The 20310-nt window shown below is 41.7% G+C and overlaps 1 long non-coding RNA gene across 1 annotated transcript in view; it reads right to left on the bottom strand.

Annotated features, from left to right (window-relative positions):
* The window catches only part of LOC128315570 (uncharacterized), a 118087-nt gene extending 101280 nt beyond the window's left edge, over positions 1 to 16807 (bottom strand). The window contains exon 1 of the long non-coding RNA XR_008298447.1: positions 16619 to 16807. This is a non-coding gene — a long non-coding RNA (uncharacterized LOC128315570). The remainder of the gene's footprint in view (positions 1 to 16618) is intronic.
* Positions 16808 to 20310: the final 3503 nt, after the last annotated feature.

Below are 20310 nucleotides of genomic sequence, written 5' to 3'. Positions count from 1 at the left end.
ATAAGGAAGGAAAGTTAGGCACCATAAAAAAGGACCACCACCCTCCTACTTCCTCCATGAATGTTCTATTTCATTCACGGTTCAGGAAACTATGAGTTTGGATAAAATCGCAAGGCATTTGCCTTGGTCACACCCTTTCATATCTTCTAGATCTCTATGGGGCATGACACTGAAGAAGTGACCCCACCAAAGGTAAACGTGGACTTTTTCTGAACCTTTTTATAGAAGGCTTACCATTCATTACAGGGTCTACGGCTTTGGACAGGAATAGCACGTGTTTTATGAAAAATCAAAGCTGGATAAATTGTAGAGAAGTTCAAATTAAAGCAGTTCACACACCCATACACACACAAAAATCAATTCAACACATGGACATCAGTTGGTTAGCCATCTGACATAACCTCCTCCAGTCAGCAAACCATGCAATGAATGCAGTTCTTGGGACTTTCTGGAACTAACCCATATTTGCAACGTCAATACAAATACTTTGCTATTAGGGCATATTAAAAGGACAAATGTCCTTTGCTGTGAAGGTGCTTCCTAAAGTCCACAGTAAAACTGACTGAATTTCAGCACACCTCTGACCTACAGAGTCATGATAGGCACTAGATCCATTACAAATTCAGAAATAAGCATTGAATTTGACTTTTGAAACTATTTAAATCTTATTTGATTCTTCTATCTTTGAGAATTATGGTATTTTCTTATCTGTTTTCCCCATTTCCAGTATGGAATAAGATATGAAATTAAATATAAACTCACGTAAGTTAGAAATAATTCATCTTATTACATCCTTCCCGCAGTGAAGCCGCAGCTAGGATTTCATCAAAATAATCAAATAGCACTTAACAGCACAGATGTGCCTGATGCCACTCAGCTTCATTTAAATAGATCCTGCCCCTGGCCCTTAGTGATAAGCCAGACGGCACTGACCCTAGGGGTAAGGACAGGTTACTCTGAGAGAGAGCAGTGGTCTGGATACTGTTACAGTGAATCTATCACTAATTAATAAAAATGGGATGAACTTCCCCTTTTATTATTTTCCTTGACTTCATGACAATGATACTTTGACAAGATCCTGGACCACAACTACTGAAACCTTAGCCTCATTTACACCAAATGCAGTTTCTGAGAAAATGACACTTTGCTAACGCCATGGCAGCCCAGTCATTAAATCTGCCACAGGGTCTGGACAGGACGAACCAGAAATGAAGTAATGCTATTACGAGTAATACTGGCCATGTGCTAATGGGCACCCACCGTGATGACTAAACCTGATCTTCACAGGACAGCGCAGCCACGGACGGTACTGTTGCAGAGATGATTTATCTCATCTCAGGGCCCTGCCCTCATCGAAGCAGGGAGGAGGAGAGAGTCAAAGGAAAACAGATTGTAACAGGAAGGCAAGCGAGGAAACCAGCGCTAACTTCACAGCCTGTCCTTCTCCGAAGACTAAAAGTCACCATAGATGAATAATCATGTTCTAACACTAACAAACTTGGGAAATTCAGAACTTCACCAAGGGTGGCTGTCTCCAAGTTGTTCTGGCCCCTCTCAGCTCTCGTCTTGTTTGGACCTCCATGGATGGGTCCTGTTGCCTGACCGGAGGACCACTCACACACACTTAGCACGCACACACACCCATGTGTGTCGAGTGCTTTTGTGATCCTGTTCATCTGACAGAGTCCCATAGGAGATTTTGAAACTATAAGCGAGAAGATTCCTTAAGCATGTAAAAGTAATTTTTGGACACAGTCATTTTGTCCCTTGGTTATAAACTCACTAACAGGTAAGAAACTAAGAAAGCCTACAGCAACTGGGTGGGGAAAATGCAGAAAGCAACCTCTCCTGCATTCAGAAATGGGGTCCTCTGCCGATGTCAGCACAGGGAGATGGGGGGGGGATGAAGTGAGTGAGGTGAATCTTTTCCTTTCTTCCACCTGGATCTCCTTCTGCATGAAGCGGGAACAGGAATATCTGCTTTCCTGACAAAAGGATTTTGCTAATGCTTGAAAACGGCCTTGCTGGTACAAAGTGATAGGTGGCCCAGGAGTGTACTGTGGGAGAATGGGAGAAGCATCCAGAAGAAAAAATATGGCATTAATCTCTTTAAGATCTAGGGGTGATAGCAAAAAGAGATAAATTTTTAAGGTATTTCAGTAGAAGTTCTCAAGATAGATTTAAATTCATGAAATGAATAGATCACAAGCTAACCAATCTATTATCCCAGCTACCTTGATGATTGATGGAGATCAACCAGGTTTTAGCCAGAGCACTTAATTGTTTTTTGTTGTTGTTGGTTTTTTTTTTTTTTTTCCAAGACTGGTTTCAAATCAGGATCCTCGGAGCCCCAGCTCAATTCACCCACCCTTTACTAAACTGCCTCTCTGGCAATGACAACTAGCATATCTTGCACATTTAGTGTGTGCCAGTCACCACACTAGCACTTTCCATGCATTAAAACATTCAGTGCCCGGGACAGCCTTGCAAGGTAGGGTTTGTCATTATTCTGTTTGTAGATGGGGAAATGAGGAGTTGGGCCAAGGTCACACAGCAAATAGAGGCAGAGTCAGGACTGACACTCAGCGAAATCCAGTTATCAATAATGTACAGATAGTGTATGTTCCGACATTCAGAGCCGTGGTACTTAAGAAATAGGGGTGTCCATTTCCAAACCCCCAAAAGGAACGGGCAGTCAGTCTACACATGTGGACCATCCTAACAGCCAACGTAAATCTGATCCGTTTGCTTTTACTCACCTATATCTGGAATAACAACAAATTAACAAGCTGAATATCCTTGCTCCTACCCATAGCTGAATGTGTCTGCATGCTGTATGATACCATGTACATTAACAAAGGTGTCTTAATGTCTCATACCCATCCATGACAAAGTCTGTCCTTGAAGTTTGATTTAGTACTGCTGGTTTCTGATTTAATACCAAAAATAATTTCAACTCAATAAATCTGTTTAGAGAGGAAGACTGAGAAAAAGAGACAGGTTATGAGGGTGTCTTCATGTTCTGATGTTATAGATACAAGTTTAATCAGACCAAGTTTTCACTCAATTCACTGAAATGTACCCACTGTCAATGGGTTCATCTCTTTCTCTGTGACAGGGATGATGTTAATTTCTCCTGAGTCACATGTGAAGTGACCAGGGGAAGAAATACAATAAATCCACCCAGAAATTGGATCTGCAAAGGTACCTGGTAATGGAATGGAAATACCACAGAATCTGCTTAGAGCTAAGGTTTGGGCAACATCTATTCTGCTTGGCACTGAGAAGAATTTTTTTTTAAAGAGAGGAAAGGGGAGAAGGATAAAGTGGAATCTAATTTTGAGAAATAAGGATTAAAGGTTCCATTATTCATGCTGTTTTCACTGTATATATTGAGTTAACAACATGTGATTTTACTGGATGAAAATGTGGGCCACATGCAAGGAGAGTGTGGTACAGATCAATCCCCACAGTGACAGTAATGAGTGAGGGTTAGTGTCTTGTCGGCGTGGGGCTATAAACAGTCCTGGGTTTTGAGCTGGTATAATAAGTGGAGATTGTTCCTAGACTTACTGGGGAGCACAGATAGTTTCTGCCACAGGAAAAGCAACCCCTCCTCCAGAGGCAGAGAGGCTCAGTACTGCTATCTCCCCGCTTATCTTGCAGTAATGTGCGGATTGTAAGCCCCAAGTGCAAGCTCCTGGCAGGGGGCGGGGCTGCATGCTCCTTGGGGTTGGCTGCCTGCCTTCCTTCAGTTATTTATTCTTTCTACACACTGTTTTGTCAATACTTGAGAGGTAGGTGTTTCACCGCCCCAACCCCCCACCACAGACCCCTTCCTTTCCCAAGGGTTAAGGGTCAAGGGAAAAAAAAAACAAAAACAGTTAACAAGTAAAGGAAACCCTGAGAGGCTCACATGTGGATCAATCCATTGTGATGGGACGAGGAGTAGACAAAAACAGGCAATAAACTTACTTCTGAGTTCTGTAATGAGTCACATTCTAAGCCACCCCCACCAAGCCCAAGGTGAGGCTGCTAGAGACTGGCCGAGGACAAGGGAAGAGAGGTAGAGCATTTGTCTAAAGGTCGTAACGTGCCAACTGGCCAGGAAAAATGGGGGCTTCACCTCAACGCGATTTGGTGTCCTGGGTTAAAAAACAGAGAGAGAGAAAGGGACTTTTCACTTTCAAAGCTATTATTGGCTATTAACTACACACATGCTAAAATTTAATGACCTTTTAAGCGCCTATTATTTACCATTAGAAAGCCTGCACATCACCATTCGGATGGAGATCAGATCAGGCAAGAATCAGGCATGGATCCTAAATCTAGGGGAAATGTCCACACAGAGCAAGGCATTTGGTATGGTTTTAAAGGGCTCAACCACAGACTGCTTATTAGTTGCAAGGGGAGATTCAGTAGTTATATAAAGGGAGAGACCAGAAGCTATTTTGACTGGATGGTCAAAATTAACATCACCAATCAACGGGAGGTATTGTTTGACTGTGGATGTGCCACAACATCACCTATGGAGCATTCCAGCCAAGAATGCGTAGCCTTCATCAACAAATGATGAGGTAACATCTGGCAAAATGAGAAATGTCCTCTTAAGAAAAGATATGGAGGCCTACCTGCATTCTTTAAAAATTTCAACGTCAGAAAAGGAAAAAAAAAAAAAAAGACTGTGGAAATGTTCTAGATTAAAAGAGGCTAAAGAGATACAACAACTAATTGCAATACACGACCCTATACTGGAACCTGTATTGAGGGAGGAAATGCTCTAAAGGCCACTATTGAGCCAATTAACAAAATTAAAATATGGGCACTAGCTTAGACAAAAGGATCGTGTCAACATTAAATTTCCTGAAGCTGATAGGTGTGCTGTGGTTATTTAAGAAAATATCCTTGTGCTAGGAATGCACGCAGAAGTATTTAGGGATAAAGGACCATAATATATGTAAATTACCCTTAAATGGTTCAGAAAAAAAATAGTCTGAGTATATATACATTTACATATATCCTATTACAGAGTATCAATATATGTACATGTAAAGAGAGAGCACAAATAATGCAGCAACGGGGGTAAAATGTTAACAATGAGTAAATACGAGTGAAGACTTCATGGTGTTTTTTGTACTATTCCAAGTCTTGCAAGTTTTTTGTAGGTTTGAAATTATTTCCAGATAAAAAGGGTTGTGTGTGTGTGTGTGTTTTTAGAAATGTTTAAGCCTTCGAGTCAGTCCTGCAACTTCCTGACTTATTTCATTTGAATGGATGCTCAAACGGGAGGACATGACACAGAGATGCATTTTACCCAATTGCCTCGGTCTCTGTTCTACCGAAAGCAACATATCCAGTACTCAAAATCTTACCCAATCTCACACCAATAAAGGGGGTATTGATGGCAGTCATGCACTATACTGACAAATTTTCATGCATAAAAGAAAATCAATAAAACAAAACTGCATGCTATCTTAAGCTGTATACACTTCAACACTGGGATTCTCAAGCAATTTTACATTTGGAAATTTCCAATTATGGTCACATATGTCTTACTCTAGTATCCCAACACAGAAATAAAGTATCCAATAGGCAGCCTTCTGAAAGCATTCAGTCTAAGATACAGAACACAGTTTGAAGCAACATATTATTGTAAATTTTCTGACCACTGCCCTTTTATTTAACTAACATTGTTTTTAGTATCTCTTTACCAACAACCCAGAAATATCCAGGCGGTTGGCAACTTAATCTAGGCTTTCACTTAGTTATAGGACCTCAATAAAAATCTTGCATTTCTGTCTATTCGAAGTTTTCCTGATCCCATGATTTGATGAAAAGATTGTGACCTACCAAAGGTTGAAGCCAAATAGGCTAAGAGAAGGGAAGTATTATCCCTGAAAAGCACCCCCTTGTCACCAACATGGTAGCTTTTTCCAGCTCTGTATCTAATGTTTACAATGGTGGAATTTGGTTAATCTGTTGCAGGCACCCATTCATTAGCAATTCGAACTGTGAAGAAAGGGCACCAGGAAGAAAGAAGATGAGCTTTAAGGGACCCAGCTGAAGCCCCCCCCCCCCCCCACCGAGAGCTTACCAGAGTTCCTCCTCCTCTTCCTCGTGGGTCTTGAACCCCAGCCATCCACACCTGCGTGAGACTGCTGTGTGTTTTGCTCAGCCTCTAGTCTCCTAGTCACCACTTTGCAGTAAGTAAATACCTGACATTCAATGTCAGGTCCACCTCTCTGGACTTGCTCTCTCCATAGGATCTTGGTCTCTCAAGACCTTGCTGCCTCCATGGTTCTTCAGTGCCTTCAAACAAATGGTTATTAACATTTGTCCACCTCTCCTAGTTATTCTTACCAGAAGAGTTAGGCTAAAATAAGACATGCTGCCGTTGCTGGATGCCATTGCTTAGCCAGAGAGAAATTTGAATCTTGTTAGAGCAGTTGTGAACAACAACGAAAAAAAAAGCAAAAAAAAAAAAAAAAAATATATATATATATATATATATATATATATATATATATATACAAAAAACCCAAAGATGGGAAAGCTGTGACTTTTATAGACATGGAAGAAAACTTAGCCTTAACAGCAACAACAACAAACTTGGTGGAATGTAGTCCATTATTCAAAGTGTGACCACAGAGCTTTCTTCCTCACACTTTTCCTCCTCTAAACACTGGGATGATGCTTTTTGCCCCTACCTAACGGTGCACCCCCAGGGAGAGGGAGAGCATCCTAGTGAGTTAAGGCAGTTTTTCCAACCACACAATGTAAATAATAAAAATAGACATTTCATAGTATAGGAGGGTAGGAAATAGCATTTATTGAGCACTTACTACATGGTAGGCACTGTGGCAGCACTTCACTTTTAATCCTTATAGAAGGCACCATTATTATCTCCATTTTTACAGAGGAAGAAGTTGAGAAAGTAACTTATCCCAAAGCATACAACTAAAGAGTGGCAGAGCTAAGATATGAACCTGAGCAGTCAGCTGGGGGTTTGATCAAGCAAAGCACTCTTTAAACATCGCACTGCTCGGCTGGGTAGCTGGAGCCAAAAAAGCTGAGATGAGTACTCATACCTTGTAAAGGTGAAATCCTTACACTTCAGTCTCTGTCAGCTGGTCCCCTTCACAGTGGCCCTACCTGTGTGTTGGCATTTGGCCTCAACTTCCACTTGCTGCAGGATGACAGCGCCTGGCCATTGCCTCTCTCTTCTACCTCCCCGCAAAAAGGGAAGGAAGTGACATCTGACTCTTCCCGTGCACCAGATGCTGGGATTGGCCCTTCACACCCTTTATCTCATTTAATCAGCACCACATCCCCGTGAGGTTGGTTTTATTATCACTATTTAATGGTTGAGGAAATAAGGGGCCAAATAGTGCAACAGCTTGCTTCTGTCTCCCTCCAGAGCCTATAATCTTTTCACTGAATTGTGCTGATTGCACTTTGGGTCTGAAAGAAAGGGTTAGGTTTCACTAAGGAGTATCACCGAGGTACTCTAAAATCAGTCGCTCAAAAAATAAGAGGCCAGGTCTTTTACTGGCAATGGATTCTCATGGGAAAACCCTTTTCAATGAAAGCTTTTCTTTTGTAAATTACCATCTCCCGAAAAATAATGAATTCTGCCAAACTTACCACAGAATAGTTAGACCTAAAATTCATCAAAGAAAAGGCTTCATTTCGAGTTTTCAGCAAACAATTGAAAACCAAAGATTGGTATGAGACATACTACATCAGATTGGCTACAAGAATACCACATTTAAGGAGTCTGAACTCCAGCTAACGACCGGGCGCGAATTATTCCTTTCCCCCAAGCTTCCCGAGTAGCCCCAATGAAAAGGTAGGTGTGAGGGGCAGCCTGGATTTGTTCGGCAGCTGGCAGATGTCAGGACTTCCCTCTCAGGAGGTTGAGAGGAGCCTGAACAAATGTAAAGAAACGGGAATTAAACTCTTTTCAAGCCTGGTTATAATGAGCGATGTCTAGGGACTCTTTGACAAGGAAATTAAAAATCTTCTACGTTTCATGGCTTAGTGAAAAGAACACTAACTTTCAAATCAAGGGCTGGCTCAACCTCTTACCAGCTGTGTGACCTTGAACAATTGACTTAACCTCTCTGTTTCCATACCTTCCGTGGTATTACTGTCACTATGAGGACGCAGGTAAAAGGGCCAGGCACCCTCACCTGACACATAGAAGTCACGGACTAAATGTTGGACTGCACCTTCCCTTTCTTGAGCTAACCTAGCAGAACAGCAGCCCTGGAGTCCTTAAAGCAGGAACTCCCAAACTTTAGCGTGCAGAGAATCACCCAGGACACTCTCTGAGACGAACATTCCCTCCCTCTGGTGCAGGAGGTCAGAGGTGAGACTGGGACACCCACAGACCCACTACTAGCTGGGTTCCTGAGACCCTCACTTTGAGGAACACTGCCCAAGGCCTTTCTCACATTGCCCTGCTGGGGACAAAACCACACTTGAACTGTACCTCTTTAAGTTAAACACACGAACCAACACGTTCTCCTTTCCTTGTATATCTGTCTGCACTGGTCAGGGTGCCCAGCGGTGCCCGCTTGCTTCATCCCGGAGTGTTTCCTATGACATTCGGGCACACCGGCTGGCAGAGCGTACTGCCAGTTCCATAGCACCCTCCCTGTCTGGCCAGATTTATGCCATCAGCTGCTTCCAGAAACCTAAATCATGCCTTAGACGCGCTGTGTAAAAGGGACCTTGAGGCAGAAAAAGTTAAGTGGGAAGTGGAACCACTCTGTGGCAATTAAAGCCTTTTGAAATGACTTTCATTTCTCTCCAGTATTTTAAAGAACTACTCTTACCCACCTCAATGCCTGTGATGCTTTTCTGATATTGCTATTTAGGAAATACACATAGAATGCCTAGGGTTATCTGGTCATCAAGTTCTATTAAAAAAAAAAAAATCTGTACTTCATTCTGGCCAAAGAGTTTTGTTTATTTGCTTTACAAAAACAGCTGGTAAATTAACATAGTCAACCTCCTTTACTTGCTCTGTCTTCCATTCCCTGCTAAGTGGTAAGAATGAAAATAAACAGTAGTGAGTCCACAACACGCACAGGAAGACAGGACGAGGAAGTGGGGAGTCAGGGAGAGAATGTCAGAGTATAGATTCCTCCTTATTACAGAGGCAACACGTAGCGTGTTTCTGTGTGTGTGCAACTGCTGAACAGTTACGGATCCTACTTATATTTCCAGATCTTCATCTTGACTGGGGATTAAATCAATACATTGAAGCCAGAAGCACAAACCGAAAGTGACCATGTAAAACCTTGGCCATGGATGCAATCGCTCCAACCACTCACTTGTCAGCAGTCGAGCAATGCACTAACATTGCTGGTTGTTCTTAAGTTAATTCCACCTGATCAATTGGTTAGGTGGGTCAGCTGCTACTTGATGACTAACCCAGGACTCTAATCGGCGTCGATGACAAGGAAATGCAGTGACCCTGACAAGATCCAAACAAAATGAAACCGCCCTTGTAAGACTCACCTAAGTCACATAGAGAGGGTCCATCTCATAATAACTGAGAACTTTTCTTCCTCTTTCTCCTCCTCCCCCTCCCTCCCCTCCCTCTCATATTCACACATGCTACATTTCCAACTGCAATCCCTCTCATTCCCAAATGTCAAAATCGACGCCAACTACTTCTCTTTTGTTCAGCCCCAGTGCCTTCTCATATCCATCCCTGAAATAATACCCTAAAGCGATCACTTGTTGCTGCAGGACAAAGGCAAGCATGGAAAAGAATATAAAATGAGGGCTGTGAGTTCTCTGAAAATCTCAGATGCCTGCTGAACTAAGCCATCTATGTATCTTAGTCAAGCAGAGAGCTCCCCCTAATGACCGGCTCAGGAAGGGAAAAACAAGGAGAGCCTGAGGTTTCATACCGTCCTGCATTTCCGTAGGTGGAAAACAGAACAGGCCATTTGTCAAATGCTAATCTTGTTCAAAAAAGTCTTGCCCATCTTATACCCCTTCAGTCCTCACCCACAAGTTTCCCTACCATTGCCTGCAGCCTCTATGTTAGAGTCCCACCTGTCAAGGCCACCTGGTGGGGTGCCCCGTCCCCCAGTAAAGCACATGCCTGTGGCACAGTGAAGGTCTTTCACACGGAACCTGGCTTAGATAGCGTCCCCTCGTCGTGAGTGCCAGGCTGTCATGGTGCACACTTGGGAGCTGTTTGAAAAATTATATTTCTGGTCCTGAATTAAAGGATTGCATTTCTCCTGAAGGCCAGCTGTTGGCTGACTTCGGTGCCAAGAAGACACTCTTCGAAGTGTCCTCCTGTGTTTCTTTAAATCGTTACTCATCCTCTGGCTGAGAGGCAGCCAGCAAGCCTCACTGGGGATTTGTCTGCTCACTGATAGGGCAGGACCCTGATATCTGCTCTGCTCAGGAGCACCTTGAGAACCAAAGAACACACAGAGTCCTCTGAACAGCAAACGACAGCAGCTTCCACATCAAAGGAAAATGAGTGTCATTTTACTGAAGCTGACGGAAGACTCCAAGACATTCAGGGTCTCATCCCAGCTAGAATAAATGAGGATGTGGCCCCCAGCCAACCTTCTTCTGCCCCTCATCCTCTTTCAGACCTGATTCCAGTCGGGTCTGTAAGACCCAAGTTCTGCCCCAGGGCCCCCATACCCCATGCCCAAATATTGGGTATTAGCCGTAGACCTCTTCTCCACTCCAGCCCTCAGTCAGAACATTCAGATCAGCCACCTGCTCCCAGAACTGCCATTAGGACACAACGTGACTGATGCGCTAATCTGGAGGTGGCAAACTGGAGGCTGGTGAGCCTGGCCAAATCAGGGTGGTCAGAGAGTCTTTATAAAGACCATGCAGTGTTTTCAAAAATTCAGAATTAATGATCAGCCCTTAAAAATCAAGATACTCTGGGGACACCTGCGTGGCTCAGTTGATAAGGTGTTTGACTCTTGGTTTCGGCTCAGGTTATGGTCTCATAGTTCATGAGATCGAGCCCCCACATCGGGCTCTGCACTGACAGCACGGAGCCTGTTTAGGATTCATTCTCTCTCTCTCTCTCTCTCTCTCTCTCTCTCTCTCTCTCTCTCTTTCTCTCTCTGCCTCTCCCCAGTGCTCGCTCTCTCTCTCTCTCTCTCAAAATAAATAAATAAACTTAAAAAAAAATCAGGATACTCATATATTAATTCTTCTAAAAATAAGGTAAACCAGCTGCCTAGACTCTGTCTCTAGATACACACTTACAGGGTCTGAGCCGCAGCTGGCCCAAAGAGGAGCCTGGATCTTACCACTCCTATCCAACTCCCTACTCACCTCCCCCCAACACCCACCCCCACCCCACAGGCAGCCGCCCTCCCTCCCTCCCTCTGAGCTACTGGCCTGGCTCCTGAGGCACTGTGTTTGCAACCATGAATTAATCAGATATATAACACATTAACACAGATTAGTTTATTTGGCACCTCTCCCAGGTAACATCTTAACCCAGTTAAAATGCCTGTCTACAGAAGATTCCTAAGAAGTGATTCTAATGAAATCTGATAATGGGAAGGTCAATGGGGGAAAATATTCTAGCTTCAGAAAGCTTTTCAGCACCTTCTAATTTCTCAGTGACAGTTGGGTGCTTGCCACATTTTCAGCATAGGACCCACTCTGATTTGTCCAAATTAGTTCCGTGTGGAAATAAAAATAGAGATCATACAGTAACCTTAAATCCTTTTTAAAACAGACGGCATAAATAGATCTAAAATTTTGAGATGGGTCTGAAATTAGGATAATTTATTTGTGGTTTTTTCTGTGTTTTCTTTTCTTTCTGATTGCTTTGTAAAGGAATCTGTGCCCATAAGTCAAAGATTTTGTCTTCACACAAATGTATTGTTTTCAGCTAAGAAAAAAAAAAAAATCCAGGCAGGCCTGGAGTCATTACAATGACAATCACAAGGTTCAAATGCAGACAGTGAATGCAAATTTTTGAAAGTAGAACTTTGAAAATCATTTTGGAAAAGAAACCGCAAGCTTACTGCTTTATGTTGAGCTTTTTAAAGTAAGAGTTTGGTTGGATGGGTTTACCTAGTCGATAGAGACAGAAGTAAGTAAATAGAAGTATAGGTAGTATAATACTATATAGAAAAAACAAGATCTATGTCAAAATGTAAATGCTCTGAGGATAGAGTCTACCAAACTTTCATTGTCTCCCTATTAGTCTCTAGCCCAGAACTCAACACCCCAGAGCCCAGAACTCAACACCCCAGGAGCACTCTTAAATATTTGATGCCTGTTAAGCGTCCAACTTCAGCCAGGTCATGATCTCGCGGTCCGGGAGTTCGAGCCCCGCGTCAGGCTCTGGGCTGATGGCTCAGAGCCTGGAGCCTGTTTCCGATTCTGTGTCTCCCTCTCTCTCTGTCCCTCCCCCGTTCATGCTCTGTCTCTCTCTGTCCCAAAAATAAATAAAAACGTTGAGAAAAAAAAAATTAAAAAAAAAAATATTTGATGCCTGACTGTGTCCACGAAGCCACACTTCTCAGCCTATTATACTACAGCATGCTCTATTTTACCTGAAGGACTTTTCCAATTAGAATGTTGTAATCAGAAGTTAATCAGGCAGAACATTCATAATACTGTCTATAATTTTACCAGAAAAAAAATATATTTATTCTAGATATTAGATTCTTTTTTAGCCTCTCTACGTTTTACAGCTTTATAGCACTGGGTTTTTTAAATTTAAGACAAAATTTTAAAACATAATTATAAAAATGCTATAAAATAATTTTCATAGAAATTACCAGAAAGGTATTCTTGATTTTTAAAAAATACCATTTTTGAATCCTCAACTTTGGTAAGACCTTCATTGACCTAAGCACTCAATTTATCAGATAATATTTTTGTAATTTTATCAAAAATAAGCAACAATAAAAATTGTTCATCAGAAATGTAATTTTTAAACAGGATGAATAATTCAACCTCTACATCTTTCAAGACAGCTATGGGACTACATAATAAGCAGTCATGATTATAACAGAAACAGTGACAGATAATAAAATCCCAGACAATACCAGAAACTTTGAGTTTATCTATTCTAACACCCTTCATTTCATAGGTGAGGAAATGGAGGCAGTGAGTGCTAAGGTGAATTGTCTAAAAAGTTCCACTTTTTCTTACAAGCAAAACCAGGTAACTTCTGGTCTGGCGTGCTCTCCGTCATTCCAGACATTAGCAGGTGAAGATCCAGCCACATGGAATATTCTGCATTTAAATTAAGGCGACCAGGAGAATTCATAAACACACCCCTCCCGGTAGTGGATTCTAGACTTTTTAAGTCTTTCTGATAAGAATTCACTGACTATAGGGGCCTCTGGGCAGCTCAGTCGGTTAAGTGCGACTTCGGCTCAGGTCATGATCTCTCGGTTTACGAGTTTGAGCCCCGCACTGGGCTCTGTGCTGACAGCCCAGAGCCTGGAGCCTGCTTCAGCTTCTGTGTCTGGCTCTCTCTCTCTCTCTCTCTGCCCCTTCCCCACTCACACTCTGTTTCTCTCTCTCTCAAAAATAAACATTAAAGAAAAAAAAAAAAGAATTGACTGCCTATACTAAATGGCCTTTTAGAAACCTGAGCGCTTGTTTATACAACCAGCATTTATTGCACACTTACCAGCAAGCAGAGGGCCCCAGGCTAGGCTCAGAAAGAATGACAAAGAAATGGAAATTCCTCCCTGCCTTCCAGAAGCTTCCAATCTCTTAGAGGAGACAAGAAAGAAATGAGTGAAATAGTTAAAGAAAATGCAGAGTCACAACGAATCACTGGTAGGGCTAAGCGTCACAGGATTAGCCAAAAAGCAAGACCAGATATGGGTAGGAAGCACCAACAGATACCCTTCGTGGAAGCTGATGTTTGAACTAAGCTTTGTTAAACCATTAAGGGAAAGGAGAGCAGAGGAGGGAAGACAAGGAGAGGGGAGGGAAAAGCAGGCCTTCAAAAGACAGCCCCACTACAGTAAAGTACCTTTGACTAATCTGCTTTTCTCCTTAGTCGTGGCTATAAGCAATTGCAGGTTCTGCAAAGCACAAAATCACCCTCTAACCTTGACCCCTAGAAGTTTCTGATTTCTGGCATTCATGACTCTCCTTCCCCCTGTGCATGCCCAAAAAAGAAGCACCTTCTGATCAGCCTTTTGCACCATGCCTCTATATTACCCCTTGGCGGGGCATGGAACTAAGAAAAGACTAGTATGTTTCTGTAGTCACAGACCCATATTCATGTTCCAGGTAACAGAGATAACTATCCAGTTATCCCTGGGGGGAGAGGGGAGGGTTGATTTGCAGAGAATCGCCTCCCTAGAAAGTAGAGTCGTTGGCTCTGCACTGACACAAGATCTGGAACTTCCACCCTGGCGTCAGGAAAACCTGGAGCAGCTCTACAGACCCTGGCAAAGGGAAAAAAAAACCATGCAGCTAACCATGCCACGGGCACTGTGCATATACAGCTCACTTAATCCCCAAAGCAACACAGCAAAGTGGATGTATGATCATGCTTGGTTATCACTTATAGAAACAAAGGGGGCTGCAATGACCTGCAGAAGTTAGTGTTAAGGCTGGAATGTGAAGTCAGGTGGGCCCGAGCACTTTGCACAGGCATCTCTGCCTCCCTAGAGGTCACTAAGTGGAAAAGGGAAGCAAGACCCAGACATATTCCTTCTTTTCAGAGTCCCAGCTCTCTGCTAAACGTAGCGGGGTTTGGCTTAGTAATTCAGGAAGAGATTCCTGCTGATTACCAGGTGAAAGCTGGACCCAAGGGAATCCTGGCAAATTGTGAACTCTTGAAGGTGAGGGCCAAGTCCCTGCTCTATCCCCTGTGGCAACTCGGGACAGTGCCTTCTTGACCATCTGCCAGTCTCAGTAGTTATTTAAAATAATGAATCAGCTCCAAAACTTTGCTTTGCATTATACTTATCTATACTAACCTGCCAGCTTGTCTTTCTCTCTCTCTCTCTTTTTTTTTTTTACTGGAATGACACAATGGTGGTAACTTGCTAAAATTTGACTTCAAGACCATTGTCAGAAAGGGTCATATCTGGTGTCGTGTATGCTGTAAATAAGTGACACCCAGCAATTTCTGGTGTGGTAAAGGTCAGTGGTAGAACGAGGGGCACTTTGGCCATTGGTAGAGTCTGTTCTGAATGAAATTCTTTCCTTGGAATGGATCACTGTATTCAATATGGATTCCAGTTCAAGCTTTCTCGCCCTGCCCAATAATCATCAGGAAGGTCAACAGGCACCAACGTGTGCCCTGAGATTAAATCAATACCCTAGAAATGTGGGCACTGACGTTAGGACAAGCTTGTCCTGCTTACTTTTAGATTATCTTTTTCCTTTCTCCCAAATTTATCACAAAGGAAATGAAATCCAAGTATAATGAAAGAGATAATAATATTGTACCAGATTAAAAAATGATGACAAACTAGTTACAGCTTAACTTTCCACATGGATAGTAGTACATGCAACAACTTATTAAAGCCATAATGCTGAAGTTTGGCCCGAAGTTGCGCTCCCTTTAACGTTTCTTATATTCTGCTCATAAAATCTCTGAAGACTGAGAGACCCCATGTAGGAACAGTTACTGCTATTTCAGATAAACCTGTAATGAAGTTAATCAGGCACACATTTAACAACATACATGTGGTAAATGTTATGGCCCTGCATAGTAATTGGATATTAAGACTAAATGGTTCACATGAATTATAGAAAAATGGAAAAGTCACATTACCCCCTCCTCAATACCCCTGGTTCCCAAATGCCTGTACAGACTACCTATTTCCAAATCCTCTGGATGACTTTTTGAAATTATAAATTCCTGACTTCCATCCCCCCCAGAGAGTCAGATTCAATACTTTTGTTATAGAAGGAAGCTTTGCACCATAGCCAGGGTCTCAAGTTCAAATGCTTTCCCAAGCAAGGCAAGTAAATTTGTGTATCGGATAACACAAATGTCTTTAACAGAAGTAAGTACGTATATAAGGAAAAAAAAATGTTTTATACAAATGCATTTACTTTGAGAATTTTTTAATACCGTTAACTGCTTCTGTCATCCCTTCCCTACCTGGAACCCCTGGAAAACACATCTGTGTACTGAGGCTGACAGTTTGCAACCTCTGTAGACTATACCGTACTTCCCATATCTTAAGGGTTTACTTGTGCTGTCACAACGAAGCAGAAATGGTAGACAGAAGTATACCTTCCTACATTACAGTTAATCCTAAGTCACTGTTTACTACACGCATCCATTCATTTCATTCACTAAATCCTTACTGGGCATCTAGCATGTTTCAACTGCTTATCTCAGCCCTGGAAATACAAAACTGAATAAGACAAGCAGCTTGCAATGTGGAGGGATATGTTTCAAAATGATTCTGATGGTCAGAACTGCATGAAAATACTCCTTTAAATCCAGGTGTAAAACTGATTTCTCCCTGTCCAAGTGCTGGGGGAACAGATCTCTAGAAGAATCTGTTTTGAAGTATTCCTCCCCCCATCTCCCACATCCCAATATCAGCCTAGAGGACAGGCCCTCATCAGAAGCTCTGCAACTCTCTGAAGCAGACGTTACCTCATGCTACATGGCTTCCTTGTTCACAGTGGCTCCGAGAGAAATGAGGCTTCCAGGACATTGCATCCTGCAGGCCGTTTGGTGATGTATTTGAAATGATCCATTTCTGGGGCTCTCTAATGAGTGACATTTATAGGGTGTCCTTCTCCTCCTTGAATCAAAAGACACTGAGATTTCTTTTTACCTCACACTCCCCCAGCCCATGCTTAGTGTTTCTATGGCCAAAATGTTGAGCAAGTCGTTCAATTCCATTTCTGCACTCACTCTTTCGCTACTGAAATGCAAACTCCCCTGGGTAATTCCAGGCAGTTTCTTTACCCAGAGATCATCTCTGGCCACAGAACAGCTCAGCTGCAACCCGCGTTGTGTGCGCTGCATAATACTGTAACATTTTCAGAGTCAGGGAAGATTTATTCAGTGATCAACAGCTTCAGCATCCTGAATCACTCCAGAGACAGTCTGTTAAAGAGGGGACCTTGAGGGAGCTGAAAATGTAAGCAAGAAGTGAAATAATCCTCTCTTTCCCTCTTAACCCTTTAAGCCCTGATAAGGAAATCGCATTGGTTGTTTATATACATAGGGGAAAATTCTAGAAGTAAATCCCTCAAAATATTCAGAGTACTTATGTGTAGAAGGTGGAATTAAAGGTGATTTTTATCATTTTCTTGTTGGTAATCTATATTTTCTACAACAAACCTTAACTCTATAGTAAGAAAAATATTTTAAGACACATATTTATATACTATTCTTCAAAAAGATCTTTCAAGGGAAAACAAAAAAGACATCATTAGCTATCTCAGGAACTAGGTCAGAACTGGGAAGACTGGCACACTATTCACCAAAAAAGCCAGAGTGGTTAAATATAACCAGAAAGCAAAGGCTTACCAAGCTTTTAATATTTGAAGTCAATACAAGTCAGGAGTTGCTAATCATTTTTATTTAACACTACCCACTAGACCAAAGCTGTTCAACTTATCCCAGTTTGCTTAGAAATTCAGAATTGAAGATATCCTGAAAGTGAGAAAAACTAGAGTGTCATGTACACAACTCTCTAAGACCCTTCAAAGTGAATATTCAGTCTTCCATGCGAACTCTACAGGAGAAATGGGCAAAATGGCCTTGTTGCTAATTGAATGAAAACCAAAGAGGCAGATTGTGGAATGCTCTACCTACCCTACCTAGTCTGTCCACTTTTAGAATACCAATGGTTTCATGGCTGAAGGAGAAATCAAGTTACGACTTGAATGATCTTTGAACTCAAGATCAAGGTGAGATATCTCTCTTAGAAGTACAGACACATCTTCCGTCCCATTCTTGCCATCATGCTGTATCCATGTGTACAACTAGTTGGATAGAATTCAGTTTGTTAAGGAAAACAAGTTTATTTGGTAAGCCAGCTTGGGGCATTTGCTTACCTGATGGTAGGACTTTTAACTTTTTTGTCATTTGGCCTCACATACACACAGCCAAAACCAAAATGCTTCACATACACACAGCCAAAACCAAAATACACACCAGGGGAAACACTAATAGACCGGGTAGGCAGACAGCAAGCAGAAGACATTCTGAACAAAGATCACCCATTTGACTAAAAGGAGGGGGCTGGATTTCAGATGGTAACAAACCCTCTGAGCAAACAGATACCATCACACAACCTGCATATGTAAAACCACTAGATAATAACACCCATGTCAGGAAACAATCTCTCACAAATTATGGATTTTGCTCAACCTTTTAATATGAAGAATGACATTTGTTACTTTAAGTTAAAAAAAAAAAGTCTCACTATGTCAATTATACTTCAGTTAAAAAAAAAAAAAGAAGCTTACTATAAGAAAACACTAAGCCTGGATCCCTATTAGTAAACACAGTAAGAACTAAATTTAAACCTATTTATGAAAATTCAAATTAATTGTTTTCACTGAAGTAATAACTAACTTTAATTATATGGAATAAAAAGCACTCTGTTTAATTAACTCGCTATTCGGTTCTTACCAGGCGGACATTAGCCAGTGTTTGGTCCTTAATTATGATATATACAATCAACTCACCCGGACAGTTTAAAACAGAGAAGTCAAAGTTTAATTTTTTTTTTCTGTCAGTAATTGTGAGAAAGAAAAATAAGAGTTGAAAATTTTTAAAAATCAGGCAAGGCAAGACAAAGGGAGAGACACCCATTTCCATAGAATTATTGTGCTTTGACAGAATATACAATTTTCTCGGGGCAATTTTCTCTTTAACCATCCCATGAACCCTCCTTCCTGTGATGGACGAACAGTGCAGTATCTCCTGATCTCAACAGCTGCACCAAGGACGACGCTCAGAATCAATGTGCCCTCTGAAATAGGATGAAATGAAGATTTTAAAGCTAGATACTTACATGTACATGGTTTTAGATTTTTTAAATACCTTTAAAGGTATGTTTCACCAATGTTATCAGATTCAATGTTATTTTCTGTTTTTCTAATCATATCCCATAATGAATATGAGCACCAATTCAGGATTAATTTAAAAAAAAAAAAATAAAAAAGAAAGGAAGGAAGGAAGGAAGGAAGGAAGGAAGGAAGGAAGGAAGGAGAAAGAAAGAAAGAAAGAAAGAAAGAAAGAGAGAGAGAGAGAGAGAGAGAGAGAGAGAGAGAAAGAAAGAAAGAAAGAAAGAAAGAAAGAAAGAAAGAAAGAAAGAAAGAAAGAAAGAAAGAAAAGGAAAAAAAAAAAACCAGAAAGAGGGAATAGAGGTGTTGCTTAAGAAAAATGCACACAGAGACCAGGCTTTCCCCTGGACAGTAGGAGACAATCACTGATGAGAATGAGCTCTCCTCTTTCTCCGTCTCCATCTCCCTGTCTCTGTCTCTCCCTCCACGCACATGTACACAAAACAACTGAGAGATGTCACCATGAACAATCCCAAGGATATGCATTCATTCATTTCTAAATGCTATATAATTTCATCTTAAGGACAATTAAGTATGTATTCGCACTAATGAATATATGCTCTTGTTTGAAGTGTACAAGCCAGTGAAGCTCTGCAGAGGTTTGCCACCGAATGTACTTCAAATTCTATCAGATCAGATCAAATTTATCCCTGGAAAGACACTCTTGATTTTCTAGATCTTCCTGACAAATTTCCTACTTAATCAGGATGTTAATGAGCCATTTTTCTTGTTTGTTTCTTAATTCCTGATCCAAACAAGTTATTTTGGACACACGTATTTCATACATACACTAAGCTGTGATTCTAACTTGCGTATAAGCATGTTAATAAATAATGCATTGTCTTGTCAGCTTTAGCAAATATGTGTTAGGTTACAATATTTCCTCTTCTTTCCATCAGTCCATTTGGCAACCATTTCATCCAGCAGCAACACACAGCAGTGTGAAACTACTCCAAGCATTGTCCTTAACCAAGATGCACCGCGGCATTTCACTGCTAGGGTGGCAGCATTGGGTGACCTGTGGCATAGCCCTCAGTGAAGTGAAAACCATTTCACTAGCTGTCTTTTCAACTGTGACAGGCCTTAGTCAAAAAACCAGAGAGTGTGACCTGCCAATCACAGGAGCGAGAGGCCCGGGGGCCATATGTCACACGATTCTACAGCCCCTTCTGACTTTCGATGTAAGAAATTCCCAATCAGCAGGCTCCTGTCACCCATGAGCTGCAAACACAAGACTTTTTCCATCTACCCTTGTAACTT

Source organism: Acinonyx jubatus, chromosome B2 (assembly GCF_027475565.1).
Source record: "Acinonyx jubatus isolate Ajub_Pintada_27869175 chromosome B2, VMU_Ajub_asm_v1.0, whole genome shotgun sequence".
Lineage (NCBI taxonomy): Eukaryota > Metazoa > Chordata > Mammalia > Carnivora > Felidae > Acinonyx > Acinonyx jubatus.
This window is presented reverse-complemented; position numbering and strand designations above follow the sequence as displayed.